The following is a 17,926-nucleotide window of genomic DNA, read 5'->3' on the forward strand; positions in this document are numbered from 1 at the left end:
GACCAGAATGAACGAGTGAAACTCCCGCGGCGAATAGAACGGCTTACAGTTAATGAAGAGTGTTTCGAGATTTGAGCAGCACGTCTTCTTTAACACAGTTACATCTGTACACCACCGTTCATTGATGTAAAAGCATGTCCCACCGCCGCGCGATTTCCCAGTGGATTCTGATTCACGATCCGCTCTAAACAGCTGAAATCCCGGCAGATGGAGCGCGCTGTCCGGTATGGTGTCATTCAGCCAGGTTTCCGTGAAACACAGAGCAGCAGAGTGTGTGAAATCCTTATTTGTCCGAGAGAGCAGAAGGAGTTCGTCCGTTTTGTTGGGTAGAGAGCGGAGATTTGCCAGATGGATGCTAGGCAACGGCGTTCGAAATCCGCGCTTCCTGAGTCTGACGAGCGCTCCCGCTCGCTTCCCCCGTCTGCGCGTCCTGAAGCGTTTGATCAGCGCCGCCGCTCCTCCGATAACAACGTTCACTAAAACATCTGAATAATTGAAATCCGGAAAAACATCTTGTGGTGCGTTCTGCCGAATGTTCAGCAGTTCTTCCCTGGTGAAACTGATGGCAGGAATATAACTAAAGACAGGACAAACTAACAAAAACACAAAAACATATGCGGAGCTCGTCACGGAGGCAGCCATCCTGTATCGGCGCCAGCGATCAACTTCGCTGTTCCCTTGCCCAAATTACCATCAGCCAAGGAAACAGCGGTAGCTGTCATTGACCACGTCTTCCGTATACATGGCCTTCCGACAGACGTGGTCTCTGACAGGGGTCCCCAATTTGTGTCCAAATTTTGGCGAGAATTTTGTAAATTGTTAGGTGCGACTGTTAGTCTTTCTTCCGGGTTCCATCCCCAGAGCAATGGTCAAACTGAGCGAGCCAATCAGGATGTCGAAAGGGTTTTGCGATGTTTGGCGTCCAATAATCCTTCGTCCTGGTGTCAGCAACTCTCAATTGTGGAGTACGCACACAATTCTTTACCAGTGTCATCTACGGGCATGTCTCCATTTAAGTGTAGTTTAGGGTACCAACCACCTAATTTCGTCAGTACGGTATCCGAGGTTTCGGTCCCCTCCGCACACGCACTAGTCCAGAGGTGTCACCGCACCTGGACCAGAGCTCGTAGAGCTCTGCTCCAGGCTAGGTCGCGCACCAAGGCTAAGGCCGATCGCCACCGGTCGAAGCCTCCCCGTTACGTCGTCGGTCAAAGAGTGTGGCTTTCAACCCAGAATATTCAGATGCGTTCCGTTTCGAATAAGCTTGCTCCCAAATTTATTAGCCCGTTTTCTGTTACCAAAATCATTAATCCGGTAACAGTGCGTCTTAGCCTTCCTCCGACGTACAGGAGGGTTCATCCCGTGTTCCACGTGTCCAAAATTAAACCGGTGATTTTTTCCCGTCTTAATCCGCCTGCCCCGGTTCCCCCCCCCCCGCCTCGTATCGTTAATGGGGAAACCACATATTTGGTTAATCGTATTCTGGACTCTAGACGGAGGGGACGCGGATTTCAGTACTTGGTGGATTGGGAAGGTTACGGTCCGGAGGAGAGAAGGTGGGATCCTGCTCGGGACATACTGGATCACCGCCTTATTGATGATTACAATCTACAGGTAAGGCAGGCTGGGAACGTCAGGTGACGTCCTAGGGGAGGGGGTACTGTCACGGTAGGAAATCCATTGTTTCCTCCGTGTCATGTTTTGTGTTTGTTTTGTACTCACGTAGTCTCCATGTGCTCGTTTGGTTGATTGTTGTCACCTGGGTGTTGATTGTCTCGCTCCAGCTGATCCTCATCTCCACTCTGCTACTTAAACTCACTCATCTCTCTGTCTGTTGTCAGATCCTCACTTATGTCTCCACGTCCTAGTTGGATTACCGTCTCCCGTGTTCGTGTGCTGGATTGTGTTCGTGTTGTCGTCTTCGTGTCAGTGTTCCGGTCTGTTCCTGGTTTCAACCATTGATCGTCTTCACCTTCACCATCGACTTCACCATCCAGCTCTTCTCACGCCACCGTAGACCTTCCTTGCCATTGCCAACATTCTGGACTCTTATTTCAATAAACATCATCTGATTGCCTGCAATTGCTTCCTCCTCTTTTTACCAGTCGTTACATGCAGTGCTTTACAAAACAGCAGGTAATAACATATTCTTCACATTCACATTCAGTATTATAAATACAAGTAGTTTGTGTCTGTGTTGTCTGTGTATGTGTCTGGATTGATCACACAGAAAGTATAACACAGTCTTTACACTCCAACAGTCTTTTGGAAACAGGGTTTTTAACCACACAAACAGCACTTCAGCTCGACTGAACAAAGTGTTCATAGAATGCAGTTCTTACAGGAGACTGAATAAATGAATCTGCTCCTGCGCTGATTGTAAAGCAGAACATGAATGGCTACAGCGAGAACGTGCTACGATTGGTCAGTGAAGTGTGGCTGTTATCTGATTGGCTTGAGCAGATGGTGGGTGGAGTCACAAATACACAAAGATATTCACTAATGAATGACAGGAAAAGTTGTTTGTAGAATAAAAATATATTTTTGAATATGGTTTTTCAATTCATTTTTTTATGGTTATTTTCAAATATCATTATATTTATTTGCCAATATTTATATATTTTGTTAATCTCTTAACATTTATTTGTGGATCATAATATTTTAATTTGTAATTATGCAACAATTCTATCTCCATGCACCTAGCCCTAATATCAGTTATTAAAGTAATCAATATTCCTCCATCACTAATATTTATGTTTATATAATATCACTGTACTATAAAATAGTTTCAGATCTCAGAAGTTGCTTGTCACTGCAGAAGAGTATTTGATGAATCAAGCTGCTAAAGGAGTGTTTTACTCTAATATCTACTGTATTAAAAACACCTGTCCTGACTCCTTTAAGATTCTGGGCCCGGTTCCCCAAAACGTTCCTATCACTAAGTAGTACTTAACCTATTCCTTAACCTCTTTCTTAACCTTATGGCCTTTATGTTATTTTTTAAGACTCTTAATAAATTATGTTCGCAATGGATACAGGCCTATTTATGAAGTTGACTTTATGTGGTGGTAATTAGCCTAGGCTTTTTCATAATGTAATTAAAGCGAATTGACAATACATTTTTGATAATTAAAATCTGGCAAACAATTTGGCTCTAAATGGCTAAGATCTATAAATGGGTAATCATGGTTGTGTCCAGTTAGCGACCAACTATGGCAGCGATCCAACGTGTCCTTGTATTGAATCAAAGACGGAGCCGGACGCGGAGCTGTTTAGCCCATGTCAATTTTTTTTATTCGGCAAAACTTAAGCCCTGTGACATTTTGCCTGACTTGGCTATATAAAAAAATTTGCCTCCCAAGACAACTCATTATGGAGCTACTGGACCTTCTCAGAACTGCGCTTGCCAGCCTAATGCAGCAGAATTTTGCTTTAAGCCCTGAAGCCCAACGCTACGTTTTTTTTTTTTTTTTTTTTTTTTTTTGCTACAGAGAGATTCATCGAGGTCGTGGGAGAAGGCTACGGCCTAATCGAGACCTCGGTGTGGAGGTGCATTCACACTGTCACCAACGCCCTTCTGCGCCATGCCGGGATTACATCCTGGTGGATTGCACACTCATCCCTATCGCCAATTCATCAGTGATTGATCAGGCATACATATCGGGAAAGGATAAACGCGGCCATAAACGTGCAGGTTATAGTGTACTATAGGTGTGTGATCTCCGACCTGGTGGCAATGTCCAGCAAACCTTCAGGTTCCTCTGACGAGAGGCTTGGTGCCCTTTTTTACATTGCTTCCCCATTATATTCTGTATCCAACTCTCTCTCTCTCTCTCTCTCTCTGTTCATTGTTGATAGGTTGCTTTTTATTTAAAACATAAACCAATTGCAATCAATACCGCATTAAACAGAAGTAACTGCAGCTGCTTGCCAATCAATTCTGATTGTAAAGTACCTTACCATTAATATAAAAGTGTAATATATAATTTTAAAAGTAAATATAAAAGTCGTTAAACCCATGTCAAGAAGCGGCACAAGAGGCACAACGGGATAAGGAGGGTGGATGATTAGCGAGGGATACCCGGTTCGTCTAACCGTCACAACATATCGTGTGAACATATTACTGACCATTTGATAATTTAATTTATAGTCTATTTTCTACTTATAACTTAAACTATGTTAAAATAAATGTTACTGTAATAATTTGAGGAATGTTTCATTTGCATAGAACATGTTGTCTTTCTTAACGCTGTATTGCACCTTCGAGTGAAGTGGAAAATCGATTCATGAGCAATCGATGCCAACTAATTCAGCACCATCACTTTGGACAGCGCTCTTGTAACGTCGGACGTAAGAGGCAGCATGCTAAGAGCTTCCTAAGGGACACTTCGGGGAACACACATAGGAACATAAACCACTTTGGTAAGATATATCTTTCAAGGTCTTCTTAGCACGCTAAGAGTGAGCATTATCGGGGAACTGGGCCCTGGTTATTCAGGAGAAAATCTCTCATTCAGGAACATTTATTTTAAAGGAGTGAGATTCATTATTAAATATGATAGTTTAGTTGATGATGAAACACTCACACAGCTTTCCTGCAGTTGATCACAGCTGGTAACAATCTTCTTCTCCCCTCATCTGATGTGTTGAATTTCTGGAGGTTCAGTTCATCCAGTGGATCCTCTGACATCTGAAGCATGTAGGAGATTGTTGAGCACTGAGCAGGAGAGAGTCTCTCTGAGTGTTTGTCTGATTTCACAAACTCCTGAATCTCTCTGAACAGAGTCTGATCTTTCACTTCCAGCAGACAGAGGAACAGATTGATGGACTGATCAGCTGAGAGATGATAACAGTCATCTGGATCTTTAATCTTGTGTTTAATATACTGTGAGGTGTCTCTTATGGTCTCTGAGCTGTTCTCTGTGTGTGTCAGTAGATCCTGTAAGAGTCTCTGATTGGACTCCAGTGAGATGCCCAGCAGGAACCGCAGGAACAGATCCAGACGTCCATTCTTACTCTCAAGAGCTTTATCTACTGCTGATGTTATTAGATCATACAGAGAGACTTTATCACATCTGTATGATCTGAATTCATGCAGTGTTTTCTTGTTCTTTGTTAAATAGCAGTAAAACAGATAGAAAGCAGCGAGAAACTCCTGAACGCTCATATGAATAAAGCTGTAGACTTTCCTCTGATGAATCACAGATTCCTGCTTAAAGATCTCAGTGCAAATCCCAGAATACACTGAGGCGTCAGTGACGTCTATGCCGCTCTCAATCAGGTCCTCCTCATAGAACATCACATTGCCCTTCATCAGCTGTTTGAAAGCCACTTCAGCAAGTTTCACAATCACTTCTCTGTTGGACTGCAGGAGTTTCTCTGGATCTCTCTCTTCATACTTCTGCTTCCTCATGTTGATCTGAATCAGCAGTAAGTGGATATACATTTCAGTCAGAGTTTGAGGGATTTCTGCTCTCAGATCTTTTTCCAGGAGCTTCTGAAGCACAGTGGATGAGATCCAGCAGAAGACTGGGATGTGGCACATGATGTGGAGGCTTCTTGCTCTTCTGATGTGTGAGATGATTCTGCTGGCTTGATGCTCATCACTGATTCTCTTCCTGAAATATTCCTCCTTCTGAGGCTCAGTGAATCCCTGAATCTCTGTCAGACGGTGGATGTATTCGGAGGGGATCTGATTGGCTGCTGCTGGTCTGGAGGTGATCCAGATGAGAGCAGAGGGAAGCAGCTCTCCTTTCATGAGCTTTGACATCAACACAGCCACTGATGAAGTCTCAGTCACATCACAAACTTTCTGAGCGTCTGAAAACATCAGTGTGATTCTGCTTTCATCCAGACCATCAAAGATGAACACAACTTTACACTCCTCATAAATCTGTGAGTCCAGATCTTGAAGTTCAGGATGAAAGTCCAGCAGAAGTCTGTGAAGACTGTACTGATGATCTCTGATCAAATTCAGCTCTCGAAATGGAAGCACAAACATAAAATCTACATCCTGATTGGCTTTTCCCTCAGCCCAGTCCAGAATGAACTTCTGCACAGAGACGGTTTTTCCGATTCCAGCGATGCCTTTAGTAAGAACAGTCTTGATCTGCTCTTTCTCCTCAGATCCAGGTTCAGCGGAGGCTTTAAAGATGTCATTGCAGTAGATTGGAGTGTCTTGTGAGTGTTGTGTTCTGGCTGTTTTCTCCATCTGTAAAACCTCATGTTCTTCATTTACTCCTTCTCTCTCTCCCTCTATGATGTAGAGCTGTGTGTAGATGCTGTTCAGGAGGCTTTCATTCTCCTGGAGTTTCAGTCCCTCAAATAATCTCTCATAATTGTTCATCATGCTGGTTTTGTGCTGCTCTTTGACTCTCTGTAGTTCATCATTCACTGCTCGATCATGTTTATTCAGAGAAGCTGTAACGCTCATGTTGTTCAGACAGAAGACAGAGGAGACTCCTCCAGAGATGCTTTGCTCTCCATCTGCTCTGCTGAAATATCACAAGAACAACTGATTAAAAATAACTCAAAATAAAGGATGTGTAAATTAACATCTAAACCAGGGGTGCCCAACCCTGCTCCTGCCGATCGACTGTCCTGCAAAGTTTGGCTCCAACCCTAATCAAACACACCTGCCTCTAATTTTTAAGTGAGCCTGAAGACCTTAATTAGTTGCTTCAGGTGTGTTTGATTAGGACTGGAGCTAAACTTTGCAGGACAGTCAATCGCCAGGAGCAGGGTTGGGCACCCCTGATCTAAACCGATAGAGATTTCAGTCTTGTCAGTATAATTAAAGTTTGTTGATCTGTTTTACCTGTTAGCCTGCACCCCCCATTATGGTATTCACGGCTGGAAGTGCCCTACCTAACTTAGTTACCTTAACTTAGAGTTGATAATGCTCAAAAATATAAAAAGTAATAGACACTAAAGTGCCTTGAACAATTTTTTTAACACACTGATTTTTTTTTTTTAATCAAATTACATGAAATCAGTCCTTGAACAATCTAGAAAAGGAATGTGTTGAAAGTCACATGTCTCATGAGTTTCTATTTCAAATCTGAATAAGATATCATGAAAAATGAGACTTCAGAAAAGCCTCTCTACACCCCCCCAAATATAACATACCACTCTATAGTTATTTTCAATTATAAAAAACCAGACGGAAACTTAGACGTCATAAGTGATTTATTTGAGCACTAGAAAAATACAATAAGAATAATTTGAGTAAGAAAAATAAGAATAATAAGAAAAATAAACAAAGATAATTTAATTATTAATTATTAATTATAAATTAATTATAATCCTGAGATTGCTAGAAATGCAGCATTTACAATGAATTATAATGCAAATATGTGCTGATGGCCACTTATACAGATGGTTATAACACAAATGTGCCATAAAGTAAATAATCCACTTCTCTATTCATATAGACGAGTTCACTTTGATAGCTGTGATTACACGGTGATAGCGAGCTGATTTGGGCTGATTTGCACTCAAACAGATGGTAATCATGCAGATACATTCACATTCAACATAAAACACTCTCTCATATATAAAAACTGTTGAAAAATAAAACAAAGGAAAAGACGATCGCTATAAGTTCCGCCTCCATCAGCTGACAGGTGCGTCACGAGCCATCATGAGAGAGTGCCAAATTCAAATATACTATCTTCCGCCTATATTTCACTTTTTGTGGATCATCTCATTCTGTTTGTGAGACTGTACGCTACAAAACCATGCCGTTTATTTACTACCAAGTCGCAGTTTCTGAGCAGGAGTAATTCCATAACAGACACAAACAGTTCTGTCGCTGAAGAACTGAAACGTAAACAAATGAATTATGATCCATATTACAACGTTATTGCTTCGTTGGACTAAATGTGCTCCATGAGGTGTCATTCAGTGGATCCTTACCTTCCTAACTAAACCAGGATTTACAGCTGTGGATGTGTTTATTACTCATTATTACGACGAATCTGGCATGTACTGCATTTTCATTCTTCATGTTTTGATGTGTACTGCTTACACTAATGTTGCAAATACTGTCTTTATAAGCTTTCCATTGAAAAACAGCGACCTGTTGTCGGTGCTTGAGACTTAGATCTTTATAATGATATATAGTTTGTCAATATTAAATTTGTCCGGTTTCATTTAATATATTCGTAAACACTGACACGTGCGAGTTGAGGGGTGTTGAGGACACGGGCGTCGGGGTGCAGGTTAACAGGTTAAAAAACTTGAATTTAAATACTATTAAACTGATTTTAAAATCTCAAGGAGTTTATAAGTTAAAAAGGGTAAAATGTTACAGTGTATGTTCATCCTAAATGAACTTGTGTTAACAATATAATTAGAAACTAGCAATATAATTAAAAAAATATATATTTTTAAATGAACAATTCCTGTATAAAATGCGACAGCAACCTTTATATCAAACATTTTTAAATCATCTTAAAGACTTAAAAATATAGAATTCTAATGGATAAATATAATTGCTGTATATAATAATATAGGCTTAGCTATAAACAAAAAAATAATAATAATTTAAAGCAAAACATAAGGTAAGGTTGGGTTCTCTCATTCTCTCACTAGGGAGAAATCCAAAAGTTTCATATTCATAATGTGGCCCATTTGAAGCTTAACTATTATTCATGAGGTAAAATAGGCTTTGTAGTGTGCACTGTTTCAGTATCGATGTAAAAAAAATATATAATTAGCAATATGCCAAAGTGGACTGCTGCACACGGCGAAAGGCTCGATGAAAGACTGCGGTTTCCAATGAATATGTGCGCAAGGCACCAGCGCGATCAAACAGCTGAAACAGAAAATACTCAATTTTTGGTCACACATGAGGTATAATTCAAAAATGCAAAGTGTTAGCAGTTTGAAAAATCAAGAATTATGACAGAGTTAATAAGAATTATTGCTAAATGCTGGACTGTATATATATATATATATATATATATATATATATATATATATATATGCATAAGATCCTTTGTGTAAAGGTCTTTTAATTTTTGATGAGTAGACTGTAGCTTACGTTTTGAAATTAACTCACTGCAATTTTTTTCCAATATTTTTAAAGATGTTACAATATTATATAATAATGTTATTGTTGTTTTACTTCCTCCTCTAATCTAATTTTACAATTACATTCATTTTTCAATCCGGCCCTTTGCGCCACCTGGCGGTAGTCGCAAAAGATTTTAACATGCGGCTGACTTGCAGTTAACACCGCGACCCTGCGGCGATGGTACACGCGGCGGTAATACCCATTTTGGTTGTATACCTACTGTAGGCTCTCTCTTGCGCACTTAAAACACCAAATAGTTATGCTATGACAAGAACAGAGAGTCTCTCTCCACCCATCCATGATAATATCGTGTATCATCGATCTCACGGTCTGACGATATGATGATTTGAAAAATGACCATACCGCCCAACACTACATGGCACTGTTGCTCTTCTACAGGCTTGTGTTTCACAGCAGTTCACAATCAGTGACTAGAGCACATTTATTCCAGATGATTGCTTGTGATTGACAGCTGATGAATTATAACAGTCTGTACTTTAGGCTGTGGATATTGTTACATGTTAGATGGTTGTAAGATGCATATTTTATCTCAAGCGATAGAAAAGCAGACATTTTAAAATATAAGTTTACTGTATTTCTGTTTGTTTATAATTTAAAGTCTCACATCATGGATGAAGTTTTTTACTTTGTTTAAACACATTATTAGATATTTTCATGACATTTCTTACATTATTTATCACATTTTCATTGTGCTCCTGAAGTTTGGTAATGTAGGAACTCGTGTGCTTATGGTGTCGAGTGTCTGTGTGTATTGAGTGTGTTTCTGACTCCCATAAAGCAGTTCAATCATCACCACACGATTATCCTCACCTGGGGTCAGAGGTCACTGCTTCATCACTGAGGGCAGGAGGAGGACCCATGGATCTATCACTCTTCAGAGACACACAGCTGTGATCGGGAGATGAAGATCTCTGACTGCAGATCCTGAGAAAACACACAGAAATATCACACTCTTTTGCTGTAAACAGTGATGATGACAGAAAGTGAGAATCTGCAGCATCAGTCAGATGTGACGCCAAAACACATTTACATCATGATCATCTGATCCGGACTCCTTCTCCACATGTGTGAATGGTTTGCCAACAGTAGACAGTTTGTCTTCCACTAATAAACAAACTATTAGCAATGCTGTGAGGTTTTCTGACCCACACACTCAGTCATACAGGGGTCAAGCATCCAAACAAAGGGTTCAAATTACATGTATCTTGAGGGAAAACCCAGTGTCTATACGAGAAACAGCTCTACAAGACTATTATAAAGCAGCCAAACAACTATATACTGATTCTGAGCTGCATTTCTTTAAGTGATGATTTGGTTCACATTTAACAAAACCCCACCAAATCACAATCTCGACGAATCAAAATGTGAGGACATGCCAATCAGCTAATCAACTCAAAACACCTGCAAAGTTATCCTGAGCCTTCAAAATGGTCTCTGACAATCATTGACATGCTTCACAAAAATTCATTGCCAATAAGCTGGCTGTTCACAGAGTGCTGTATCCAAGCATGTTAACAGAGAGTTTGGTGGAACGAAAAAGTTTGGAAGAAAAATATGCACAACCAACCAAGAGAACCGCAGACTTAAAATGATTGTAAAGCAAAATACATTCAAGAATTTTAGAGAACTTCACAAGGAATTAACTGAAAATGGGGACAAGACATCAAGAGCCACCACACACAGACGTGTCAAGGAATTTGGCTACAGTTGTTGTATTCCTCTTGTTAAGCCACTCCTGTACCACAGACAACGTCAGATGCATCTTACCTGGGCTAAGGAGAAGAAGAAATGGACTGTTGCCTAGTGGCCCAAAGTCCTTTTTTCAGATGAGAGCAAGTTTTATATTTCATTTACGAACCAAGGTCCTAGAGTCTGGAGGAAGGGTGGAGAAGCTCATAGCCCAGTTTCTTGAAGTCCAGTGTTAAGTTTACAGAGTCTGTGATGATTTGGTGTGCAATGTCATCTGCTGGTGTTGGTCCATTTTGTTTTTAGAAAACTTGCACCAGTCACTGCACCAGTTAACCAAGAAATCTTGGAGCACTTCATGCTTCCTTCTGCTGACCAGCTTTTGAAGATGCTGATTTTATTTTCCAGCAGGATTTGGCACCTGCCCACCCTGCCAAAAGCACCAAAAGTTGGTTAAAAGACCATGGTGTTGGTGCGCTTGACTGGCCAGCAACCTCACCAGACCTGAACCCCAGAGAGAATCTATGGGCTATTGTCAAGAAGATGAGAAACAAGAGACCAAACAATGCAGATGAGCTGAAGGCCACTGTCAAAGAAACCTGGGCTTCCAGGCCACTTCAGCAGAGCCACAAACTGATCACCTCGATGTCACACTGAACTTAGGCAGTAATTAAAGCAAAAGGAGCCCCTACCAAGTATTGAGGACGTTTACCGTACATGAACATACTTTCCAGAAGGCGAACAATTCACTAAATGTTAAATATGAGCCAAAATCATCACAATTAAAAGAACCAAAGACTTAAACTACTTGAGTCTGTGTGCATTGAATTTATTTAATAATTGAGTTTCACAATTTGAGTTGAATTACTGAAATTAACTTTTCCTTGACATCCTGTAAATCTGAGCGCTGCACATTCGGAGAAAAAAATGTGGCACTAGGGTTGTGCCGACAGTCGGTGAAAAAGTTGTAACGCTTTGACTCGGATAACTCGTTAAATCCATGAAATGAAAGATATTGGAAAAAGAGGAGTTTGTGTCCTACATATTTAATGGCTGCAGTACACGGCAACGCGCTCTTCTCATGCATGAGAGATTAACTCTTTCTTGGCATTACAAATAAAGTAAAGACAAAATAATAACAAGGCAGCAGAGCAAACTTATCCATAGTGGTTCTCACGTAGTCCTTCTCTTAAAGACTGATCAATATAACGCACACTATGTAGTGAAGACGTAGAAGGACTATACGTGAGAACCTGTATTGGATAATAAGTTAGCTCTGCTGCGTTGTTATTATTTTCATGCACACCACACTATAATGTGATGCATGCAAAATATGTAATTTTGGCCGTTACAAAGTCTCCATCCACAAACAAACATTCATATTCTGCAAATATAAGGTATTTCATTGCACTTTAACAAGTAATCTGAATGGCGTATATGTGTGCAATATTTTAAACAAGCCCTCTCTGACTGAGTTTAATGTCACAGTTATGTAAGAATGCATCTCATTCTTGTTTTGGTGGCAGTGTGTCGGTCTCGTCATGAGGCGCGCGGTCCGGAGCGCTGTATGACCGATGCATCAGTTCAATTCAACTTACCTGTTTTGAATACTTTATATTTAACGTGTTTATTTATGCCCAATATAAGTGTTAAAATTTTGGAATTAAAATAAATTCACTATTGATTTTCACCGTTGACTAATTTTGCAGAACATTTAGACTGATAACCTCCATGTGCAGATGCGGCAGATTTGTCACAGGACGCGCGATATGACAGTTATATGACTATATATGAACTAGCTGTTTTAAATACAGTATTTTTATATTTAACGTTAGTTTATCAGTATGTTTGAAAGTATATATTTGTATTATTATTGGTGATTATGTAGGCTCTTCTCTCACCCACCTGCACTCAAAATATGAGTCTGCTTTATTTCTGTTTGTTTATAATTTAAAGTCTCAAATCAAGGATAAAGTTTTTTACTTTGTTTAGACACATTATTAGCTATTTTCATGACATTTCATACATATTTATCACATTTTCATTTTGCTCCTGAAGTTTGGTAATGTAGGAGCTCGTGTGCTTATTGTGTCGAGTGTCTGTGTGTATTGAGTGTGTTTCTGACTCCCATAAAGCAGTTCAATCATCACCACACGATTATTCTCACCTGGGGTCAGAGGTCACTGCTTCATCACTGAGGGCAGGAGGAGGACCCATGGATCTATCACTCTTCAGAGACACACAGCTGTGATCAGGAGATGAAGATCTCTGACTGCAGATCCTGAGAAAACACACAGAAATATCACACTCTTTTGCTGTAAACAGTGATGATGACAGAAAGTGAGAATCTGCAGCATCAGTCAGATGTGACGCCAAAACACATTTACATCATGATCATCTGATCCGGACGCCTTCTCCACATGTGTGAATGGTTTCCAGCAGAAGACAGTTTGTCTTCCACTAATAAACAAACTCTTAGCAATGCTGTGAGGTTTTCTGACCCACACTCTCAGTCATACAGGGGTCAAGCATCCAAACAAATAGTTCAAACTACATTTATCTTGAGGAAAAACCCAGTGTCTATACGAAAGAAAAGCTCAAGGCTTTCAGATCTCTACATAGGCATATAACATAGTATTTCACAGTCACTTCCAGCACACTGAATACTGATATTTGTCCAATGATATTTGTCTATTACAAACTGAAGTACTGTCTAGTGACAAGAACACTAACCGCAGCTCTACAAGACTATTATAAAGCAGCCAAACAAATAGTTCAAACTACATTTATCTTGAGGAAAAACCCAGTGTCTATACGAAAGAAAAGCTCAAGGCTTTCAGATCTCTACATAGGCATATAACATAGTATTTCACAGTCACTTCCAGCACACTGAATACTGATATTTGTCCAATGATATTTGTCTATTACAAACTGAAGTACTGTCTAGTGACAAGAACACTAACCACAGCTCTACAAGACTATTATAAAGCAGCCAAACAACTATATACTGATTCTGAGCTGCACTTCTGGGTAAGTGTGTTATTAACTGTTCTTCATGATAAAACACTAGAACTACTGCTACTACTGTCTAGTCTATGTACATGTTTCAGGTTTAAATATCACTATATGCCATAGCTGTAGGTCTAATACACTATTTCCTCTGTGAACTTCATATCGTAACGTCTGCTTACAGTCTCTTGTTCAGTCTGTCGACTCTAATACTGGATTATATCTCACCAGGGGTCAGAGGTCACTGGATCATCTCTCACCTGAGGTCAGAGGTCACTGGACATATCTCACCTGAGGTCAGAGGTCACTGGATCATATCTCACCGGGGGTCAGAGGTCACTTGATCATATCTCACCTGGGGTCAGAGGTCACTGGATCATCACTGGATTCAGGAGGATTCATGGATCTGTGGCTCTTCAGAGACTCTCTGGTGTGATCTGGAGATGAAGATCTCTCTCTGATCTCCATAATGACAGACTGACACGAGGCCTGTATATCAAACACTTGACTAATCACACATGACTATATATCCATTCATTCTTCAATTATTATTATATAACAAAATATCCATTACACTTTAAATAATTCAGAGAATTGTGAAGAGGAAGATGATAAAATCATCAGCTCTACACTTCAGTCACAGTCTGAATATTTCAGGAGATCAGTGTGTGATCATGTGTCAGCAAACATGCGTCTGTTCCTTCCAGAGAAAGGAGAAAGCTTAAAGAGGTCATCAGATGCGCATTTCACACAAGTTTATATGATTCTTTAGGCTCTTAGTGAAAAGTCTGTAACACATAGTTTGGTTAAAATAATCAAAAACAATAATCTGTAGAGATCAGAAATATCAAATATATTCCATCTGTCGCTCAAACAGGCCCCATATTTGAGTTTTTCTTTCCTTTTAAAATTAGTTCGTTCTATAATCTGATGTCAGGTTCATGTCTGCTTATTTTCAGATGAAATTCAGCAGCAGGTCAGTAATTAAGAATTGATCAGCTAACACTGTTTTTCCTCACTGGGTTGTTGTTTTTGGGGAAATAAAAATAAGACAAATAACGCGGAACTGAGGAACTGTGTTCTTTTGTTCTTGGAGAGGCTGAAACACAAACTTCAATTTAACGTGATGATATCAGAATAAACGACGACGACGACGAAGAAGACACAACTTAACACTGACACCAGTTAAACTGTAACACCTGCCAAAAGTAAAATCCTGCTAATCATTCAACTTGAAACACCCACCTTTGCATATTCCATTTGTAAAAAATCTTTAAATGAATCTCAACTAAAAGAATAAAAGAGCTTGATTATTATAATCCTGAAGATGAACTTCCTATCATCTGATTTTACATGCGTCACTCACAACGGTTTACAGATCGAGTTTAGTATGAAAACAACGTGAAAAACGAAAACATTGTACAATAATATGACATGAAATAAAAAGTTAATAATTGAACTTACTGTAATGAGATTTTTATGCCAGTTTTTAAGTCTTCGAAATGGGAAGTTACATTCGGTAAATATTGAGACTTTACTTTCGATTTCAACACAAAGGCGTATCCTCGTGATGCAGACCGCGCATGCGCAAGAGACCTCAGGCGTCAAAAACATACAAACCCCGCCCATTCATTCATCTGCTTTCATTTATATATATATTATTATTATTTTTTTTTTTTTTTTTTTGATTGATTTGAATATTGTAATATTTTCTACCCTGTTTGTCTGTATCTCATCATCTCTCTTCTGCCACTATTGCATTTAAATGGACAATTTGCTTTAGTTTTTTTCCAAGCTGGATCTCTGTGTTTTCATTCCTTGTATATGGTCTTTGGTATTATAACATTAATAATAACATTAACACAACACCAAACTAACACTTTTGGACTTCCTCAGTTTGTGTAAACCGAAATGCGGTTCAGAGTGTCATTTTATTTATTTATTTACATAACTTTTTACACATATAGTACAAACACATGGTTTTGATTCAGAATTACAGTTTATACTCTTTTCTTTATTTACCCTAAATAATGGAAGTGAAATGTGACAACATGTCCCATAGGTGTTACACACTGTAACATCTGAGGGGCACGAAATGAGAACATTTTGGAGTTTGAAGCAGACTGCAGCCATGTTTGGGCCGGATCTGATCAACACACAGTAGAGTTCAAAACACTGAGAGCAAACAGATGAAGAAACACATTCGAAAACACACAGAGATGAACACAGAACACTGGACAAATAGACGAGACATTTCTGAACACTGACTCTCAGTCTTTATCCATTTGTGTCCTGTGGTTTCTCATTAAACTTCATGAAAGTAAATAGAGTAAATTACTTCACTAATGTCACAGAAAAGCAGTGTGACAGCATTCCCATCTGCGCAGCTGGAATTTAAAGCTGGTTAGTGTCTGATATGCTTTTAACTGATCTGGGGTCAGTTTTGTAGGTTCACTTTTAATAAATTTAATACGTGAATACTAAAAAAGTAAAAGTTTGTTGTGTTCAATTGGACTATCTCTGCATAAAAACACAAGCAAAAAGCACTACAAATTAATAAAAGAATACAAATTATACAATTATATTTAATGTTGTTTCATTATTTGTAGATTACAGTTCATAAATGACACATTCATGAAAACAGCTGTAATTGTTTTCTAAAAAGATGTCATTATTCATGTTTGGACTGAGTTCTCATTGCATTTACACAGTTTCGATGAGCAGCTGTCTCCAGTGTCTCATGTTTCCAGCAGAACTCACTATATCACATTTGGGACAAATCTGGAGCGACCGTGAAGTGAAAACAGATTACAGTTCGGAAAACATTATAACGAGTCAGAAAACACAACCATAGATAAAAATAATAAAGGCTAGATGTCTCGTCTGCATCTTGTGACAGTCAGCTCGCTCACTCGTAACATTGTGTTTTAATGGTGCATGTACTTTTTAAATAACCATAACTTGCTCAATTTTCTACCGATTTTCAAACTGTTTGGTTTGTTATAAACGTCAGACACTGCATACTGTGACATGCGTCCCGAGCGCTCGTCAGCGTCGCCCTGGCAACACACTGGAATCACCGGCACTAGCTCATCACGGGCTGAGCAGCCGCACCTGCAGCTCGTCAAGCGGCGCCTACTTAGGCAGAGGAGGAAAGCAGAGTGGTGAGGAATGTCTCCCGACGAAGACACTAACCCTTACCTCCTCTGTTTCAGAGAGCAGCGTGTGACCGTCAGCCCCAAGCAGGAGAGCACAGCACGGGATCCACCACGCCAGACACAGAGAGCACGAGGGACTTGGAGAACCACGGAGAGCACCGCCTTCACTCAGAGCACCACTTATTGAATAAATCCACCCTTCGGGGACTTTCTCTGTCCATCGGTTGTCGTGTAGTTCCTCACCCCGCCACACTGGTGGAGAATGCGGGAAATAGTGTGAGGTGGACACCGACAACCGACCCCCGAGGAGACCGTTAAAGCCCCCCCGTTTGTTTTTTTTCTCTTGTTTTTTTTCTTTTTCCCTTCCCCCCTTTCATTTGTATCTGCTCTGTCCCTACAGGCGGCCGCTCCTCCCCCGGCATGGATGAGCTGCTCAAACACCTCACCGAGGTGAGCATCCGCCAGCAGCAGATAATGGAGCACATGGCCTCGCGTCAAGGAGACGCCGAACGTGAGCTCGCCGCCCTCCGCGCCGCCGCCCACCGCACGCCGCTGCCTGACCCCCGTGTCCAAGCCGTCCAGCTGATGCCACGAATGACGGTGCATGACGACGTGGAGATGTACATCCAAATGTTTGAGGCCACCGCGGTCCGAGAGGCGTGGCCGGAGGAGGAGTGGGCCCGACTCCTCGCGCCGCTGCTGACCGGGGAAGCGCAGCGGGCGTATTTCACCATGACGGCCGAGAGGAGCCGGAATTATGGAGAGGTGAAAAAGGAGATCCTGAGCCGTGTAGGCCTTTCCCCAATCTGTGCGGCGCAGCAGTTCCATGACTGGGAATATCGAGCGCGACAGCCCGCTCGCGTCCAGGCGGCCGAACTAACCCGGTTGGCCCAACATTGGCTGTTGACAGGGGGTCCCTCCGCACACAAGGTAGCTGAGCGTGTGGTGATCGACCGACTCCTCTGCGCCCTCC

The 17,926-nt window shown here is 40.6% G+C and overlaps 2 protein-coding genes and 1 long non-coding RNA gene across 12 annotated transcripts in view; 1 reads left to right on the plus strand and 2 right to left on the minus strand.

The window, feature by feature from the left end:
• LOC127964884 (NACHT, LRR and PYD domains-containing protein 12-like) overlaps positions 1 to 17,926 on the minus strand; it is a 1,383,583-nt gene that overhangs the window by 690,598 nt on the left and 675,059 nt on the right. The gene's annotated exons all lie outside the window — the stretch shown is intronic.
• The window catches only part of LOC127964976 (uncharacterized), a 385,149-nt gene that overhangs the window by 330,229 nt on the left and 36,994 nt on the right, over positions 1 to 17,926 (plus strand). The gene's annotated exons all lie outside the window — the stretch shown is intronic.
• The window catches only part of LOC127964903 (protein NLRC3-like), a 163,062-nt gene that overhangs the window by 81,079 nt on the left and 64,057 nt on the right, over positions 1 to 17,926 (minus strand). The window contains exon 1 of one of the 10 annotated variants that reach the window (XM_052565402.1): positions 15,260 to 15,352. The exons of 6 other annotated variants lie outside the window; for them this stretch is intronic. The gene's annotated coding sequence lies outside the window, so the exon portion shown is untranslated. Of the gene's footprint in view, positions 1 to 14,369; positions 14,392 to 15,259; positions 15,353 to 17,926 lie in introns of those variants that run through there. 3 more of the 10 variants (XM_052565404.1, XM_052565397.1, XM_052565399.1) reach the window with 3 other exon arrangements.

Source organism: Carassius gibelio, chromosome B9 (genome assembly GCF_023724105.1).
Source record: "Carassius gibelio isolate Cgi1373 ecotype wild population from Czech Republic chromosome B9, carGib1.2-hapl.c, whole genome shotgun sequence".
NCBI lineage: Eukaryota > Metazoa > Chordata > Actinopteri > Cypriniformes > Cyprinidae > Carassius > Carassius gibelio.